Raw genomic sequence first — 15,255 nt, 5'->3', positions numbered from 1 at the left:
CACACAGACAGTGAGAGACATACATACAGAGACACAAATACAGTGGGGGTGATAGAGATAGATACAGAGACACACACTGAGAAAGATAGAGAGACATATAGACAGAGAAAGCGGGACACACACACCGAGAGACAGGGACACAGACAGAGAGAGAGAGATAGAGACACACATACAGACACAGACAGAGAGGGAGCAAGGAGACAGAAAGACAGCAGGAGAGAGAGAGAGACAGACACTGAAGGGACAGGAGAGGCAGCAGTGAGGGGAGTCATCCCTCCCTCCGTGCCCCTCCCCAATGAGTAACCTGCCCACCAGGTGTGGTGCGGGGACATGCGGAGCAGGAAGGTCCCAGGCTGCGAGCCCTGCTCTGCATTCTGTTGGTTGATCTGCCGGAGACTGTGTGACCATCCTCAGTCGCTCTGGCCCAGCCTGGGGCTCCTGCTTCTAGTCCTCCTCTGACCAACCTTACGTTAATGGCGCGGGGGGCCAGCGCAGGGTTGGACATCCCCACCGACACCTGGGAGTCCCCGGCCAAAGACCGCCCTAAGTGGAGGAGGTGCATCCGGGAGGGCGCTGAGCACCTCGAGTCTCATCGTCGAGAGTGTGCAGAAATCAAGCGCAGGCAGCGGAAGGAGCGTGCGGCAAACCCTTCACTTCAACCACTGTCTGTCCCACCTGTGACAGAGACTGTAATTCCTCTTTGGACTGTTCAGTCACCTGAGAACTCACTTTCAGAGTGGAAGCAAGTCTTCCTCGATTCCTAGGGACTGCCGATGATGATGGGCCCAGCTCTGGTGACCCTCCGCAGTTGAACAGCCTTTTGGCCCCTGCTGTGCCAACACCAACACAGAGAATGGATAGTGAGCCAAGAGGCCTGGACCCGTGGCTCAGCATGGGTCAACATACTTCAACAATGGACGGGAGGAGCTGAACCATCATGGGCCACACCTTACCCTCCGTACTCACAAACCTGTGCCGAGGAAGGTGGGGCCACACTACTATTTCAGGTGGCCATTCTAAGTCATCTCACATTGAATCTCCCTTCCTCTGTGCCCAGCACTCATTTCAGAAGCAGAGAATTAAACCCTGCCATATAGTTTCTCAGACTGCCTCACTCCCTGCACTGGCCCCAGGTATCCATAGCTGCAAGTCCCTGTAACACTCACTCCCTCCACCACTGGCTGCAGTGTGCACCATCCCCAAGATGCACTGCGGCAACTCGCCAAGGCTTCTTCGGCAGCACCTCCCAAACCCGCGACATCTACCACCTGCAATTTCCCCTCCAAGTCACACATCATGACTTGGAAATATATAGGACCGAGATGAGGAGAAACTTCTTCACCCAGAGAATTGTGAACCTGTGGAATTCTCGACCACAGAAAGTTGTTGAGGCCAGTTCGTTGGGTATATTCAAAAGGGAGTTAGATGTGGCCCTTGCGACTAAAGGGATCAAGGGGTATGGAGAGAAAGCAGGAGTGGGATACTGAAGTTGCAAAAATGATCAGCCATGATCTTATTGAATGGTGGCGCAGGCTCGAAGGGCGGAATGGCCTGCTCCTGCACCTATTTTCTATGTTCCTTCATCGTCGCTGGGTCACAATCCTGGAACTCCCTCCCTAACAGCACTGTGGGAGCACCTTCACCACACGGACTGCAGCGGTTCAAGAAGGCGGCTCACCACCACCTTTTCAAGGGGCAATTAGGGATGGGCAATAAATGCCGGCCTGGCCAGCGACGCCCACATCCCGGGAACGAATAAAACAAATGCCGGGGTTTATGCTTCACACGAGCCTCCTCCCACCCCTCTTCATCTCACCCAATCAGAATTCCCCTCTATACCTTTCTCCCTCGTCCCCTTAAATGTACCTATGCTCTTTACCTCAACCACTCCCTGTGGTAGCAAGCTCCACGTTCTCACCACTCTTTGGCTTTCTCCTGAATTCCCCATTGGATTTATTAGTGACTATCTTATTTTGACGGTCCCTAGTTTTTGACATCCCCACAAGTAGAACATCTTCTCTACGTTTACTCTATCAAAGCCTTTCATGATCTTAAAGACCTCTATCAGGTCACCCCTCAGGCTTCACTTTTCTAGCGAAAAGAATCCCTGCCTGTTCAATCTTTCCTGATAGGTACAGCCTCTGAGTTCTGATACGACTCATATATACCAGGCAGCCACTTCCTTGTGGCTGAACAGGCAGTGGTATTCATAGCGATGGGGGTAAGCCAGATGATCGTTTTACACCTTTAATGGTGCAATGCAGTGGCATAGCATTGTGAGTTATACTGGTGGGGGCACAGATTAGGTGTCTGATGCCTACTTAAGAGAATTGTGCCCAATGGCAGCTTCCTAATGCCCAGAATCAGGAGAGATTTGATGGTGTCGTCTCTTTATCTGCTCTGCTACGATCTCAATCTCTGCAGACTCTCCGATTCAAGGCCGTTCTCTCCAGACGTTCCGATCATACATCGGCTTCAGGGCGTGTAGGGGGTCCTCTTATCGTGCATCTCATTTAAGCCATGCGTTGGCTGATTCAGTCATTCTGTGTCGGGCACTTTGGGGTGTCTGAACGACGTGATAACTTGCGACATTAGTGCAATTTCTCCCTCTTTTAATTACAGTCAGTCACTGCTCTTTGGGCTGGGTTTTCGGTTCTGCTCATTTCGGGGCGGTTAAGTTTGTGCCCGGGAACAGTTTGCGTCTCAGTCAGCAAAATTGGGCAGCTGGGCCCTGAGTGTGGGGCGGAGCGCTAGGGGAGGCTTTGCACATCTCTCTCGGGGCGCTAGGCCAGCTGAGCAACTGAGAATCCCGAGCTAAACAGCCGGCCTCGGAGCGCCCTAAGAGAGGCCCGGGGGGGGGGGGGGGGGCGAAAGATGGCACCTCTGACAGTGCAGCACTCCCTCAGTTTCACGCTGGGGGTTTCGGCCTAGTTTTTTGTGCTCAAGTCCTCAGAATGGGGCTTGAACCCACAACCTCGGAGAAGCTCTGGACAGAGAAGTTCGAACTAACGGAGGTGAGGAGAAAGTGGGCAGACGGGGCGAGAAGCAGATCTTTAAAATGTTGCCTCTCACAAATGCAGAAAACTCAGCGCACTCCCCGACTGTCTAGTTTTGGATCATCATGAAGTCATTTGTACGGATACAGGGAAACCGCTGGAAAATGTTGCAGCTAGTGTTGGCCAAAAAGGGTTAACTGAGAAATCTCTCTGTAACGTTGCATTATTTTGCCTCGAGCTATGAAAATGGACAGAGAAAAGATCAAAGACCAGCGAACTCCCTGATTCATCAGCATCATTCACCACTGTCAGAAACTCTCTCTCCATCAGTCACCCGGGACTGATTAAAGGACTGCTATAGCCAGTAGATAACAGCGTTCTAACCTACTTTCCTCCCTCACTCGGTGAGATCCATCTTGTTGACTGGGACTGCGTCAGTGAATGCACAGCCCCATTACTTTGCAGTCAGCCCCTACAAAAGGCTGTTTCAATCATACAACACAGAAGGAGGCCATTCGGCCATCGTTCCTGTGTCGGTAGAGCGATCCAATTAGTCCCACACCCCCCTGCTCTTGCCCCATTACTCTGTAAATGTTTTCCCTTCAAATATTTATCCAATTCTCTTTTGAAAGTCACTATTGAATCTGTTTTGTATTGAACCCCTTGTAACCTGTATTACCCTACCACCAGAGGGCCTACCTGTTGGAGTCCCAAGGGATCCGAGCATCCCTTGGGAGCACTGCATATAAGCAGGCCACCCACGAGGTACCTGCACTCAGGAGTCTTATTAAAGGAGCTAAGGCCACACTTGCTCATTGTACACAGTACTCAGTTTCATCCTTTATTGTGAACGTATCAGAAACTACTTCCACCGCCCTTTCAGGCAGCGCGTTCCAGATCACAACTCACTGCGTAAAATAATTATTTCTCATGTTGCCTCCGGTTCTTTTGCCAATCGCTCTAAATCTGTGTCCTCTGGCACTTTGCCGAATGCCAATGAATTTTGACCTGGATTATTGTCTCTGAAAGTTTCCCCGCCACCGATGTTAGGCCGACTGGCTTGTGGTTTATCCCTCTCCCCTTTGTTAAACAGGGTGTGCAATCCTCTAGTCCTCTGGTACCACCCCCATATGCAAGGAGGATTAGAAGATTGTGGTCAGAGCCTCTGCAATTTCCACCCTTACTTCGCTCAGTAATCGAGGATGCGTCCCATCTGGACCAGGTGACTTTTCTACTTTGAAGTCTGCCAACCTTTTAAGTACCTCAACCTTATCTCTTTTTATCCTATCCAATACCGTTACTGCCTCCTCCTTTACTGCTACACTGGCAGCATCCTCTTCTCTAGTGAAGACAGATGCAAAGTACTCATTTAGTACCTCAGCCAGGCCTTCTACCGCCACTAGAAGGCTGAGATGTAGAGGGGTGAGAGGAGGCTCATATGAGGCATAAACACTGGCATGGAGCATGTTGGGCCCAATGGCTTGTTTCCAACGTTCTCACTAATCTCCGCGGCCGTGCAGCGGTCTGGAGGTCCCATGCAATTAGACCGCTCACCGGCTTTTGTACGGGAGACTCCGCATGGGCGAACATTTGAATGGATCCCGCAGCCACTTAAAGGGACCGCGTACCAAATAAAATAAGAGGGAACATTGCTTGTTTCTGTGCTGCAGACCCAACGTAAGACTTGCGAACACTATTACCGATTCTGCCCGAAGAATTATATTTACATTCTCTAAGAGAGAGAGATGTGACTCAGAGTCACACACACCTCTGTTCTGCTCATTTCTGTGGATGTAAAAGATCCCACAGCACTATTTCGAAGAGCAGCAGAGTTCTCCTCGGTGTTCCGGCCAATATTTATCCCTGAATCTCATTAACAGATTACCTGGGTAATTATCACGTTGCTGTTTGTGGGAGCTTGCTGTGCGCAAACTGGCTGCCGCGTTTCCCACAATACAACAGTGATTGGACCTCAAAAAGTGCCTCATTGGCTGTAAAGTGCTTTGGGACATCCGGTGGTCGTGAAAGGTGCTATATAAATGCAAGTCTTCCTTTTTTTTTCTTTTTATCAAAAACACTATTTGAAGTCTGCAAAAACAAAAGTGGGTTGGTATCACATTGTGTTATTAATCAAGAACAGGTTCAATGTGTTTAGAAGACAATTCCTTTGTCTGCTCGCCAATTTTAAATAACAGAGCAGGCAGAGGAATGTGATCATTACTGATATCACCCAAATGCCATTTCAACTCGTCTACACAGTAGACAACATTTACATATTTTGGGGAAAAATGAAGGAATTCGTTGTAGGTGTGTGTGTGTGTGTTTATAGTATTTTGGCTGCCGTGTTTCCCGCATTACAACAGTGACTGCGCTCCAGGAGTACTTCGTTGGCTGTAAAGCGCTTTGAGAGGTCTAGTGGTCGTGAAAGGCACTATATAAAAGACTTTCTTTCCAGTGTATGGAGCTGCTACAGGATTGAATTTGGTGTAAGGATAAGGGGTAAGCCATTTAGGACCGAGATGAGGAGAAACTTCTTCACCCAGAGAGTGGTGAACCTGTGGAATTCTCTACCACAGAAAGTTGTTGAGGCCAATTCACCAAATATATTCAAAAAGGAGTTAGATGTAGTCCTTACTACTAGGGGGATCAAGGGGTATGGCGAGAAAGCAGGAATGGGGTACTGAAGTTGCATGTTCAGCCATGAACTCATTGAATGGTGATGCTGGCTCGAAGGGCCGAATGGCCTACTCCTGCACCTATTTTCTATGTTTCTATGTTTCTATAGTATCGATGCATTTAAGGGGAAGCTATATAAACATATGAGGGAGAAAGGAATGGGAGGGTATATTGACGTAGAGAAGATATTTCCACTTGTGGGGGAGACCAGAACTCGGGGCCATCAATATCAGACAGTCACTAATAAACCCAATGGGGAATTCAGGAGAAACTTCTTTACACAGAGAGCGGTGAGAATGTGGAGCTCGCTGCCACAGGGAGGGGTTGAGGCGAATAGTATCGATGCATTTTGGGGGAGGCTGGGAGGGAGAAGGGAATAAAAGGTTACGCTGACGGGGGGAGACGAAGAGGGGTGGGAGGGGGCTCGAGTGGAACATAGACACCGGCATAGACCGGTGGGCCAAATGACCTGTTTCTGGGCCGTGTGGTCGGTGTACTTCTGTGATCACTAAAGGGTTAAACAGCATGTCTCCAGCATCTGCCATCTTCTTCCTTTCACCATCCATCAGATGTGACTGGATCTCAGGCTGCCACGAGGATTGGGGCGGGGGGTGGGGAGGGCGACGGGTCAACTTATGTTCTTTCTATTAGCAAGACAGAGGGCTGTGGTTCTGTCGAGTATTCCCAACCACTCCCCCTCCCCCCTCCCCACTGCTTACTCCGTGGCCCCTCTCCACTTCTGACACCAGCTGTCCAGCAGGGATGTGTGATTGGTTTTTGTGACCCCAAGGAGTGGGGGGGGAATCAGGTTTCTCACTCTGCCGCTGTCGATGATGCAAGGGGGAGCTTTTCCAGCATAGAAAAGACAATCGCCGGCTAATATTGTGGTTCAAGGTGATTGGTTTCCGTTTGTTTTCCTGCACTGCATTGCAGGAGACTGACAACACTCCCCTCTCCTTAAGTACTTGCATCCAATCCCACTCACCCATCACCCCCTGTGCTCGCTGCCCCCCGTGTCCTAACTCGCACCGAATCCCGCTCACCCATCACCCCCTGTGCTCGCTGACCCCGTGTCCTAACTTGCACCGAGTCCTCCTCACCCATCACCCCCTGTTCTCGCTGTCCCGTGTCCTAACTTGCACCGAGTCCGCTCACCCATCACCCCCTGTGCTCGCTGTCCCGAGTCCTAACTTGCACCGAGTCCGCTCACCCATCATCCCCTGTGCTCGCTGGGTTCCCGGTTAAGCAACACCTCGATTTCAAAATTCTCATCCTTGTTTACAAATCCCTCCATGGCCCTCGCCCCTCCCTATCTCTGTAATCTCCTCCAGCCCCACAACCCCCGAGATCTCTGCGCTCCTCTAATTCTGCCCTCCTGAGCATCCCTGATTATAATCGCTCCACCATTGGTGGCCGTGCCTTCTGTTGCCTGGGCCCCAAGCTCTGGAACTCCCTCCTTAAACCTCTCCGCCTCTCTACTTCTCTTTCCTCCTTTAAGACGCTCCTTAAAACCTACCTCTTTGACCAAGCTTTTGGTCATCTGCCGTAATTTCTTATGTGGCTCGGTGTCAAATTTATCTTATAACACTGATGTGAAGCGCCTTGGGATGTTTCACTACGTTAAAGGCGCTATATAAATATAAATATATTTGTTGTTGTACTGCATCGCAGATAGATCTCGAGGCAAGAACTGACGTTAAATTCATGTCAAAAGAGGAGGCATCGACCTTGCTTTTTTATGGACCAGTTTGGAGGCCACCTCACAGCTCACTCGATGGCCCTGTCATTCTGTAGGTTCGGCTACATTCAAAGCTCATTTCTTCTATTTCATTAACGCGCGCTGAAATTTGAGGTCTGCAGATTTTACTCAACCCAGAACAGCCTCTTCTTTGCAGTGAAAGAAAATTGATATTGTGATTGTACGGTCGTGTAATTAAACCTGAAAGTCAAACCGCAATGCTTAAATATAGGTCTCTGCACATTACGTGCTGCTACACACTGTGCTGGAAGACTCTAATCTGGATAGTTCTGCTGGAAAATATAAACATCTTGAAGCAGGATCTTCCCCCCTCTATTAATGTTAATAAAAAAAGTGGGGAAATGATGAAAGGTTTTGACAGGGTCGAAGTAGAGAAGATGTTTCCACTTGCGAGCGAGACCAGAACTCGGGGCCATCAATATCAGATAATCACTTATAAACCCAACGGGGACTTCTGGAGAAACTTCTTTACCCAGAGAGCGTTGAAAATGTGGAGCTCGCTGCCACAGGCGGGGGTTGGTGAATAGTATCGATGCATTTAAGGGGAAGCTGGATAAACACACGAGGGAGAAAGGAATAGAGGGTTATGCTGATGGAGTGAGATGAATAGGGGTGGGAGGGGGCTGGTGTGGAGCATAAACCCCGGCACGGAGCCGATGGGCCGAATGGCCTGTTTCTGTGCTGTAAAAACCTGTGTAAAAACCCATTTTGCACTCACTAACATTCCCGATCGGAGTAAAAGTCTACCTCATTATGCAAAAGATGCACAAGAAACAGAGTGACTCCCTGCCGTATAGACAGACTCGGTTGGATGAGTTGGAAGAGGAAGCTGGTGTTTATCCAATACATGTAACTGGACGAGATCCTGACCACCATGTGTATTGGATGTTACAAAATGACTGGGTTTGTCCTTCTCTGCCGTATAAAGAAGGGTGATGTCACTAACGGTAACCAGGGCCCTCTGTTTTGTAAGGATCTTATTTTTGGTTAACCGCGTGTCAAGACGTGCGCTGAAACCCATCGCCAAGCTTAACCACCGCCAAACCAAACCAGGGAGATCTACCCAGGAGTTTCCATTTGCCTACTAGGGACGGCACACTCTCTCCCCATTTAACTCCAGACAAACTAGATGTAAGTTGGTAAGAACCAAGGCTCAGGAACTCCCTTGAGGCACAAATGGAATTTGAGCAGATACAACAGAATGGATCAGTTAGCGGCTACCCGTTGCCCAATGAAGGCTACCCTACTCATTAACCTGTTGATATTATATGCCTATCTGGAGGGCCTCTAATTCTGCCCTCCTGAGCATCCCTGATTGTAATTGCTTAACCATTAGTGGTCGTGCCTTCAGCTGCCTGGGCCCCAAGCTCTGGAACTCCCTCCCTAAACCTCTCCGCCTCTCTTTCCTCCTTCAAGACACTCCTTAAAACCTACCTCTTTGACCAAGCCTGCGCTAATTTCTCTTTATGCGGCTCGGTGTCAAATATTTATCTCACAATACTCCTGTGAAGCACCTTGGGACGTTTCACTACGTTAAAGGCGCTATATAAATACAATGTTGTTGTAGGGCTGGAGGCCCAAAGCTCTGAATTCCCTCCCTTATCCTCTGTTCCTTTAAGCCGCTCCCAAAAACCTACCTCTTTCACCAAGCTGTCATGAGCTCATCCAAAACTCTGCTGCCTGTATCCCGACTGGTACCGAGTCCCGTCCATTGTCCACGAAGAATCAGCTCGAGCCGACTGGCAAATGGGAGCTGTTGCGTCAGCTGATCTTCACAGAAGGAAGCGCTGCCTGTCCTTAACGTGTATATTATCACCAGAACAGGGCAGCTCTTTTTTAAACCAGCTGGGCCAGTTCTAACTCACACCCATCACCCCTGTGCTCGCTGACCTTCATCGGTTCCCGATCTAGCAATGCTTTGACCTTAAAATTCTCATCCTTGTTTTCAAATCCCTCCATGGCCCTCGCCCCTCCCTATCTCTCTGTAACCTCCTCCAGCCCCACAACCCTCCCGAGATGTCTGCGTTCCTCCAACTCTGGCCTCTTGTGCATCTCACGCTTCCTTCCATTGGTGGCTGTGCCTTGCGTTGCCTGGGCCCCAAGCTCTGGAACTCCCTCCCTAAACCTCACCTGTAATAATGTCTCCTTATGTGGCTCGGTTTTGTCTCCTGTGAAGTGGCTTGGGATCATTTATTAGGTTAAAGGCGCTAGACAAATGGCCTACTCCTGCTCCTATTTCTTATGTAATGGGGGAAACGCGACAGCCAATTTGCGCACAGCAAGCTCCCACAAACAGTGATGTGATAATGACCAGATAATCTGTTTTAGTGATGGTGATTGAGGGATAAATATTGAGCCAGGACATCGGGGAGAACTCCCCCTGCTCTTGTTCGAAATATTGTCCAGGAAGGGGCAGTCAGTTAGGAAGGCTAGATTCAAGGGCTTGTGTGTCCGTGTCTGAGTGCATGTGTGTATAACATTTCCCAATATTAATTTCATCTTTCCAGTTAAGTATCAGCAAAGACGCTTTGAATTTCATCAGTACCCTCCAAACAACCTGCTTGCTCACACACCTTGGTATTGCCTGCAGAGTTACACATTCTACTCCAGGTACCATTATCAAGGTCATTGGCAGATATTGTCGAGAGACGTTCTACAATACAGGTCTGCCCCTCAGACCTACCCCACTGATCACTGCTGTTACGTTCTTGCTCCATTTATTATCCAAAGTTACTCCGTCACGAGAGCTTTTAGGGATTAATCCCAAGAGCAGCCCAGAAGGGGCCTGATCAAATATCTACCCTGTGAAAAACACACTTCATCATTACTCACCTATTCAGTCAATCCTCTCGGAATGCCAGATACCGTTCGGCCTGATCTGCTTTCACAGACTAGTATTGAAGTGTAGCTCTTGTCTTTAAATGACTTGCATTTATATAGCACCTTTCATGACCTCAGGATGTTCCAAAGCGCTTTACAGCCAATGAAGTACTTTTTGGAGTGTAGTCATTGTTGTAATGTAGACAATACAGCAGCCAATTTACACACAACAAGCTCCCACAAACAGCAATGTGATAATGACCAGATAATCTGTTTTAGTGATGTTGATTGAGGGATAAATATTGGCCCAGGACAAACTCCCCTGCTCTTCTTCGAAATAGTGGGCATGGGATCTTTTACGTCCACCTGAGAGAGCAGACAGGGCCTCGGTTTAACAGTTCATCTGAAAGACGGCACCTCCGACAGTGCGGCACTCCCTCAGTACTGCCCCTCCTACAGTGCGGCGCTCCCTCAGTACAGCCCCTCCGACAGTGCGGCGCTCCCTCAGCACTGCCCCTCCGACAGTGCGGCACTCCCTCATTACTGCCCCTCCTACAGTGCAGCGCTCCCTCAGTACTGCCCCTCCGACAGTGCGGCGCTCCCTCAGTACAGCCCCTCCGACAGTGCGGCGCTCCCTCAGTACTGCACTGGGAGTGTCAGCCTAGATTTTTGTGTTCAAGTTTCTGGAGTGGGACTTGAACCCACAACCTTCTGACTCGGAGGCAAGTGTGCTAACCACTGAGCCAAGCTGATGCAATTGAAATTCTATGTTAAGACAATGAAGGGTTTTCAACCATCAGATCTGAGTCATGTTGCAAAACAACGCTAATTTGACTGAAAACAGCACTACTTGTGGTTGAGAAACATCCACTCAGAAGTGGCCATTAAAATCCACGCAGAGTAAAACTGCGGGAGGCTGCATTCTACATCGGTGTAATCTCGGGATTCAATTACCTGCACTTGAAACAGACAGCCTGAAATCCCATTTAAATCGAATTCAGTCCACCTCAGGGCAAGGGTGGCAAATAGCCCGGGTACCCACCCTAACCCTGCCCTGATCACCCGCTCCCCGCTGGTTACAATCTCCCTCCAGTTCGCGGTTTGAGGTACTGCGGGGATGAACGGAGGGTGAGGGGACGTCAGTGGATTGTGGATAGATGTCCCCATCACGAGATCAGTGGGCGGTATTCGCGAGAGCACGAGGAGATGTTCTGTACAAAACGGCTGCTCCTCTGTGGACCTCAAACCCTCTGAAGCATGAACTGAGTACTGAGTGGCGGGACGTTTGTGGGTGGCGGGGGGGTTAACAGCCACGAGGCGTGTGTTCCTGCTCCAGGCACGGAACGTCCCGCTCCGCTCGAGATATTGGGGTTACCGCCCCCCGGGAGTAAGTGGAGTGGAAAATAAGGCATGGCACTTCCTGCGTGGCAGTGCTGAGGGAGCGCCGCACTGTCGGAGGGGCAGTGCTGAGGGAGTGCTGCACTGTTGGAGGGCTAGTACTGAGGGAGTGCTGCACTGTCGGAGGGGCAGTACTGAGGGAGTGCTGCACTGTCGGAGGGGCTGTGCTGAGGGAGTGCTGCACTGTTGGAGGGCTAGTACTGAGGGAGTGCTGCACTGTCGGAGGGGCAGTGCTGAGGGAGTGCTGCACTGTCGGAGGTGCAGTGCTGAGGAAGTGCTGTACTGTCAGAGGGGCAGTGCTGAGGGAGTGCTGCACTGTCGAAGGGGCAGTGCTGAGGGAGTGCTGCACTGTCAGAGGGATAGGACTAAGGGAGCGCCGCACTGTCGGAGGGGCTGTGCTGAGGGAGTGCTGCACTGTCAGAGGGGCTGTGCTGAGGGAGTGCTGCACTGTCGGAGGGGCAGTGCTGAGGGAGTGCTGCACTGTCAGAGGGATAGGACTGAGGGAGCGCCGCACTGTTGGAGGGGCTGTGCTGAGGGAGTGCTGCACTGTCGGAGGGGCAGTGCTGAGGGAGCGCCGCACTGTTGGAGGGCTAGTACTGAGGGAGTGCTGCACTGTCGGAGGGGCTGTGCTGAGGGAGTGCTGCACTGTTGGAGGGCTAGTACTGAGGGAGTGCTGCACTGTTGGAGGGGCAGTGCTGAGGGAGTGCTGCACTGTCGGAGGTGCAGTGCTGAGGAAGTGCTGCACTGTCAGAGGGGCAGTGCTGAGGGAGTGCTGCACTGTCGAAGGGGCAGTGCTGAGGGAGTGCTGCACTGTCGGAGGGGCAGTGCTGAGGGAGTGCTGCACTGTCAGAGGGATAGGACTAAGGGAGCGCCGCACTGTCGGAGGGGCTGTGCTGAGGGAGTGCTGCACTGTCAGAGGGGCTGTGCTGAGGGAGTGCTGCACTGTCGGAGGGGCAGTGCTGAGGGAGTGCTGCACTGTCAGAGGGATAGGACTGAGGGAGCGCCGCACTGTCGGAGGGGCTGTGCTGAGGGAGTGCTGCACTGTCGGAGGGGCAGTGCTGAGGGAGTGCCGCACTGTCGGAGGGATAGTACTGAGGGAGTGCTGCACTGTCGGAGATGCCGTCTTTCAGTGAAACGTTAATACTAAGCCCCTGTTCAAGTGGGTGGGCACTGTTTGAAGAGCAAGGTGTTCTCTCGGTGAACTGGCCAACATTCCTCTTTCAGCCTGCACCGCCAAAAGCAGATTAACTGACCACTCGTCTCAGTTGCTACCTGCGGGATCTTACTGTGTGCACACGGCTGCACCATTTGTCGACTAAAACAGTGACTGCCCTTGAAGCGCTTTGAACTGTGCTGAGGATGGAGACCAAGCGCAGTATAAATGCAAGTCTTTCCTGCCCTCGCTGTCTGTCCCGACAATGTATCTCAGCTCAGCGACATGTGATAGCGAGCCAGGGTAGAATGAGGCAAGATGCATCATTACCATCCCTTGTGGGTATTCATTTTCTGCGTCTGCCTCGGTTATAAAGTTACATCTATCCAAATGTAAAGACTTATATACGGATTAGCAAAGATAGAATTACAAGGGGAATAAGGTCATTCAGTTGTTCCTGAGTAATTCTGCCGGTCCCGAAAAGGAAAATGTGTTGTTATCTTTAATTGACTTGACATCCTGGATTTATACAAGAACTGTGCAGCCTGGGCCTCTCTAGTTGGGCCGAAGATATTGTGCTGGACTTTCACTGTCCTCAAACCGTACATAGCTTTCTCTCAACAGCTCCTCTCTTCATCTTCATTGCCTGTGTCAGCTGTGGTTCAGTGAGCAGCACCCTCCCCTCTGAGTCAGAAGGTCGTGGGTTCAAGTCCCACTCCAGGGACTGGAGCACAAAAATCCAGGCTGACACTACCAGAGCAGTGCTGAGGGAGTTCCGCACTGTCAGAGGGGCAGTACTGAGGGAGCACTGCACTGTCAGAGGGACAGTGCTGAGGGAGCACTGCACTGTCGGAGGGGCAGTACTGAGGGAGCGCCGCACTGTCGGAGGGGCAGTGCTGAGGGAGCGCCGCACTGTCGGAGGGGCAGTGCTGAGGGAGCGCCGCACTGTCAGAGGGGCAGTACTGAGGGAGCGCCGCACTGTCGGAGGGGCAGTAGTGAGGGAGCACTGCACTGTCAGAGGGGCAGTGCTGAGGGAGCACTGCACTGTCAGAGGGGCAGTGCTGAGGGAGTGCTGCACTGTCGGAGGGGCAGTGCTGAGGGAGTGCTGCACTGTCGGAGGGGCAGTGCTGAGCGAGTGCTGCACTGTCGGAGGTAATGTCTTTCGGATAAGATGTAAAACTGAGGTTCCACCTACAGAGGCCCAGGCTGCACAGTTCTTGTATAAATTCAGGATGTCAAGTCAATTAAAGATAACAACACATTTTCCTTTTCGGGACCGGCAGAATTACTCAGCAACAAGTACTGAATGACCTCTCAGGTGGATGTAAAAGATCCCAGGGCACTATTTTGAAGAAGAGCAGGGGAGTTATCCCTCAATCAACTTAACAAAAACAGATTATCTGGTCATTATCACATTGCTGTGTGTGGGAGCTTGCTGTGCGCAAATTGTCTGCTGTGTTTCCCACATTACAACAGTGACTACACTCCAAAAGTACTTCATCAGCTGTAAAATGCTTTGGGACATCCAGTGGTCGTGAAAGGTGCTATAGAAATGCAAATCTTTTTACACTTGCATCGTTTCATCAAGCTAATGAATCGCGCTAACGCGGCCTAGAAATTCAGACGCTGAATGGCCTCCTAATTCTCTCACAGGGCGGGTTCCTTTCCGATCTCCGACCCCACCCCTCGTTCCTGCAGATCGCCGGCTCGATGGAAATGGGGCCCCGAGGTCCAATATCGGGTGCTCCTCGGGCCTGGCCATTCAGGCTCACCCCGCACACCCCAAAATCTCTCGCCCCGTGTGTTTCTACAACGCTCGTCACCCACAATGCGATGTCTCAGCACTGAGCAGGGTGGGGGCGAATTAATGACTTCTGCAGAAACGTGGAGGCGGGAAAGAAATAAGAGTTCAACGCGGAGATGTTAATCCCTTGGAATATTTTGAACTTTTTTTTAAATGAAGCGGAGGAGCGGTGACAATGAGATCTGAAAATCCCGGGTTAGAGTTAGCTAAAATACAGATCCTTGTAAAACCCTCTGTGCTATCCAATCCTCAGTCAACTCTCTTAATTGGGATGAGTGGGAGTGGGACTGGGAGTGGGAGTGGGAGTGGGACTGGGAGTGGGAGTGGGAGTGGGAACTATGAATAAGACTCGACCTTTCAGAAAACTGTTCTCTCTGTGAGAAAAACCCAACCTTCCTGAATTGACAGATCAGTGAAGGCCCCACCTTCACCTGATCTCAAGGCCCAACAAAAGGGTATGGGTGGTGACGGAGTTGCCTGTTCTGTAGCTTGGCTGGAAGACCCGAATTCTTGTGCCAATATCAGACACTCCCGGAATCAGGCACGCACAAAACCACAGACCCCTCAGCACTTATCGACGTTGTATCCCAATTATCCCCGGGGTGTATCCGAGTTAGCTCACCTCGTCTGGTCTGGGTGGGGGGGGGGG

This window comes from Pristiophorus japonicus, chromosome 21, assembly GCF_044704955.1.
Source record: "Pristiophorus japonicus isolate sPriJap1 chromosome 21, sPriJap1.hap1, whole genome shotgun sequence".
NCBI classification, from domain to species: domain Eukaryota; kingdom Metazoa; phylum Chordata; class Chondrichthyes; family Pristiophoridae; genus Pristiophorus; species Pristiophorus japonicus.
This window is presented reverse-complemented; position numbering follows the sequence as displayed.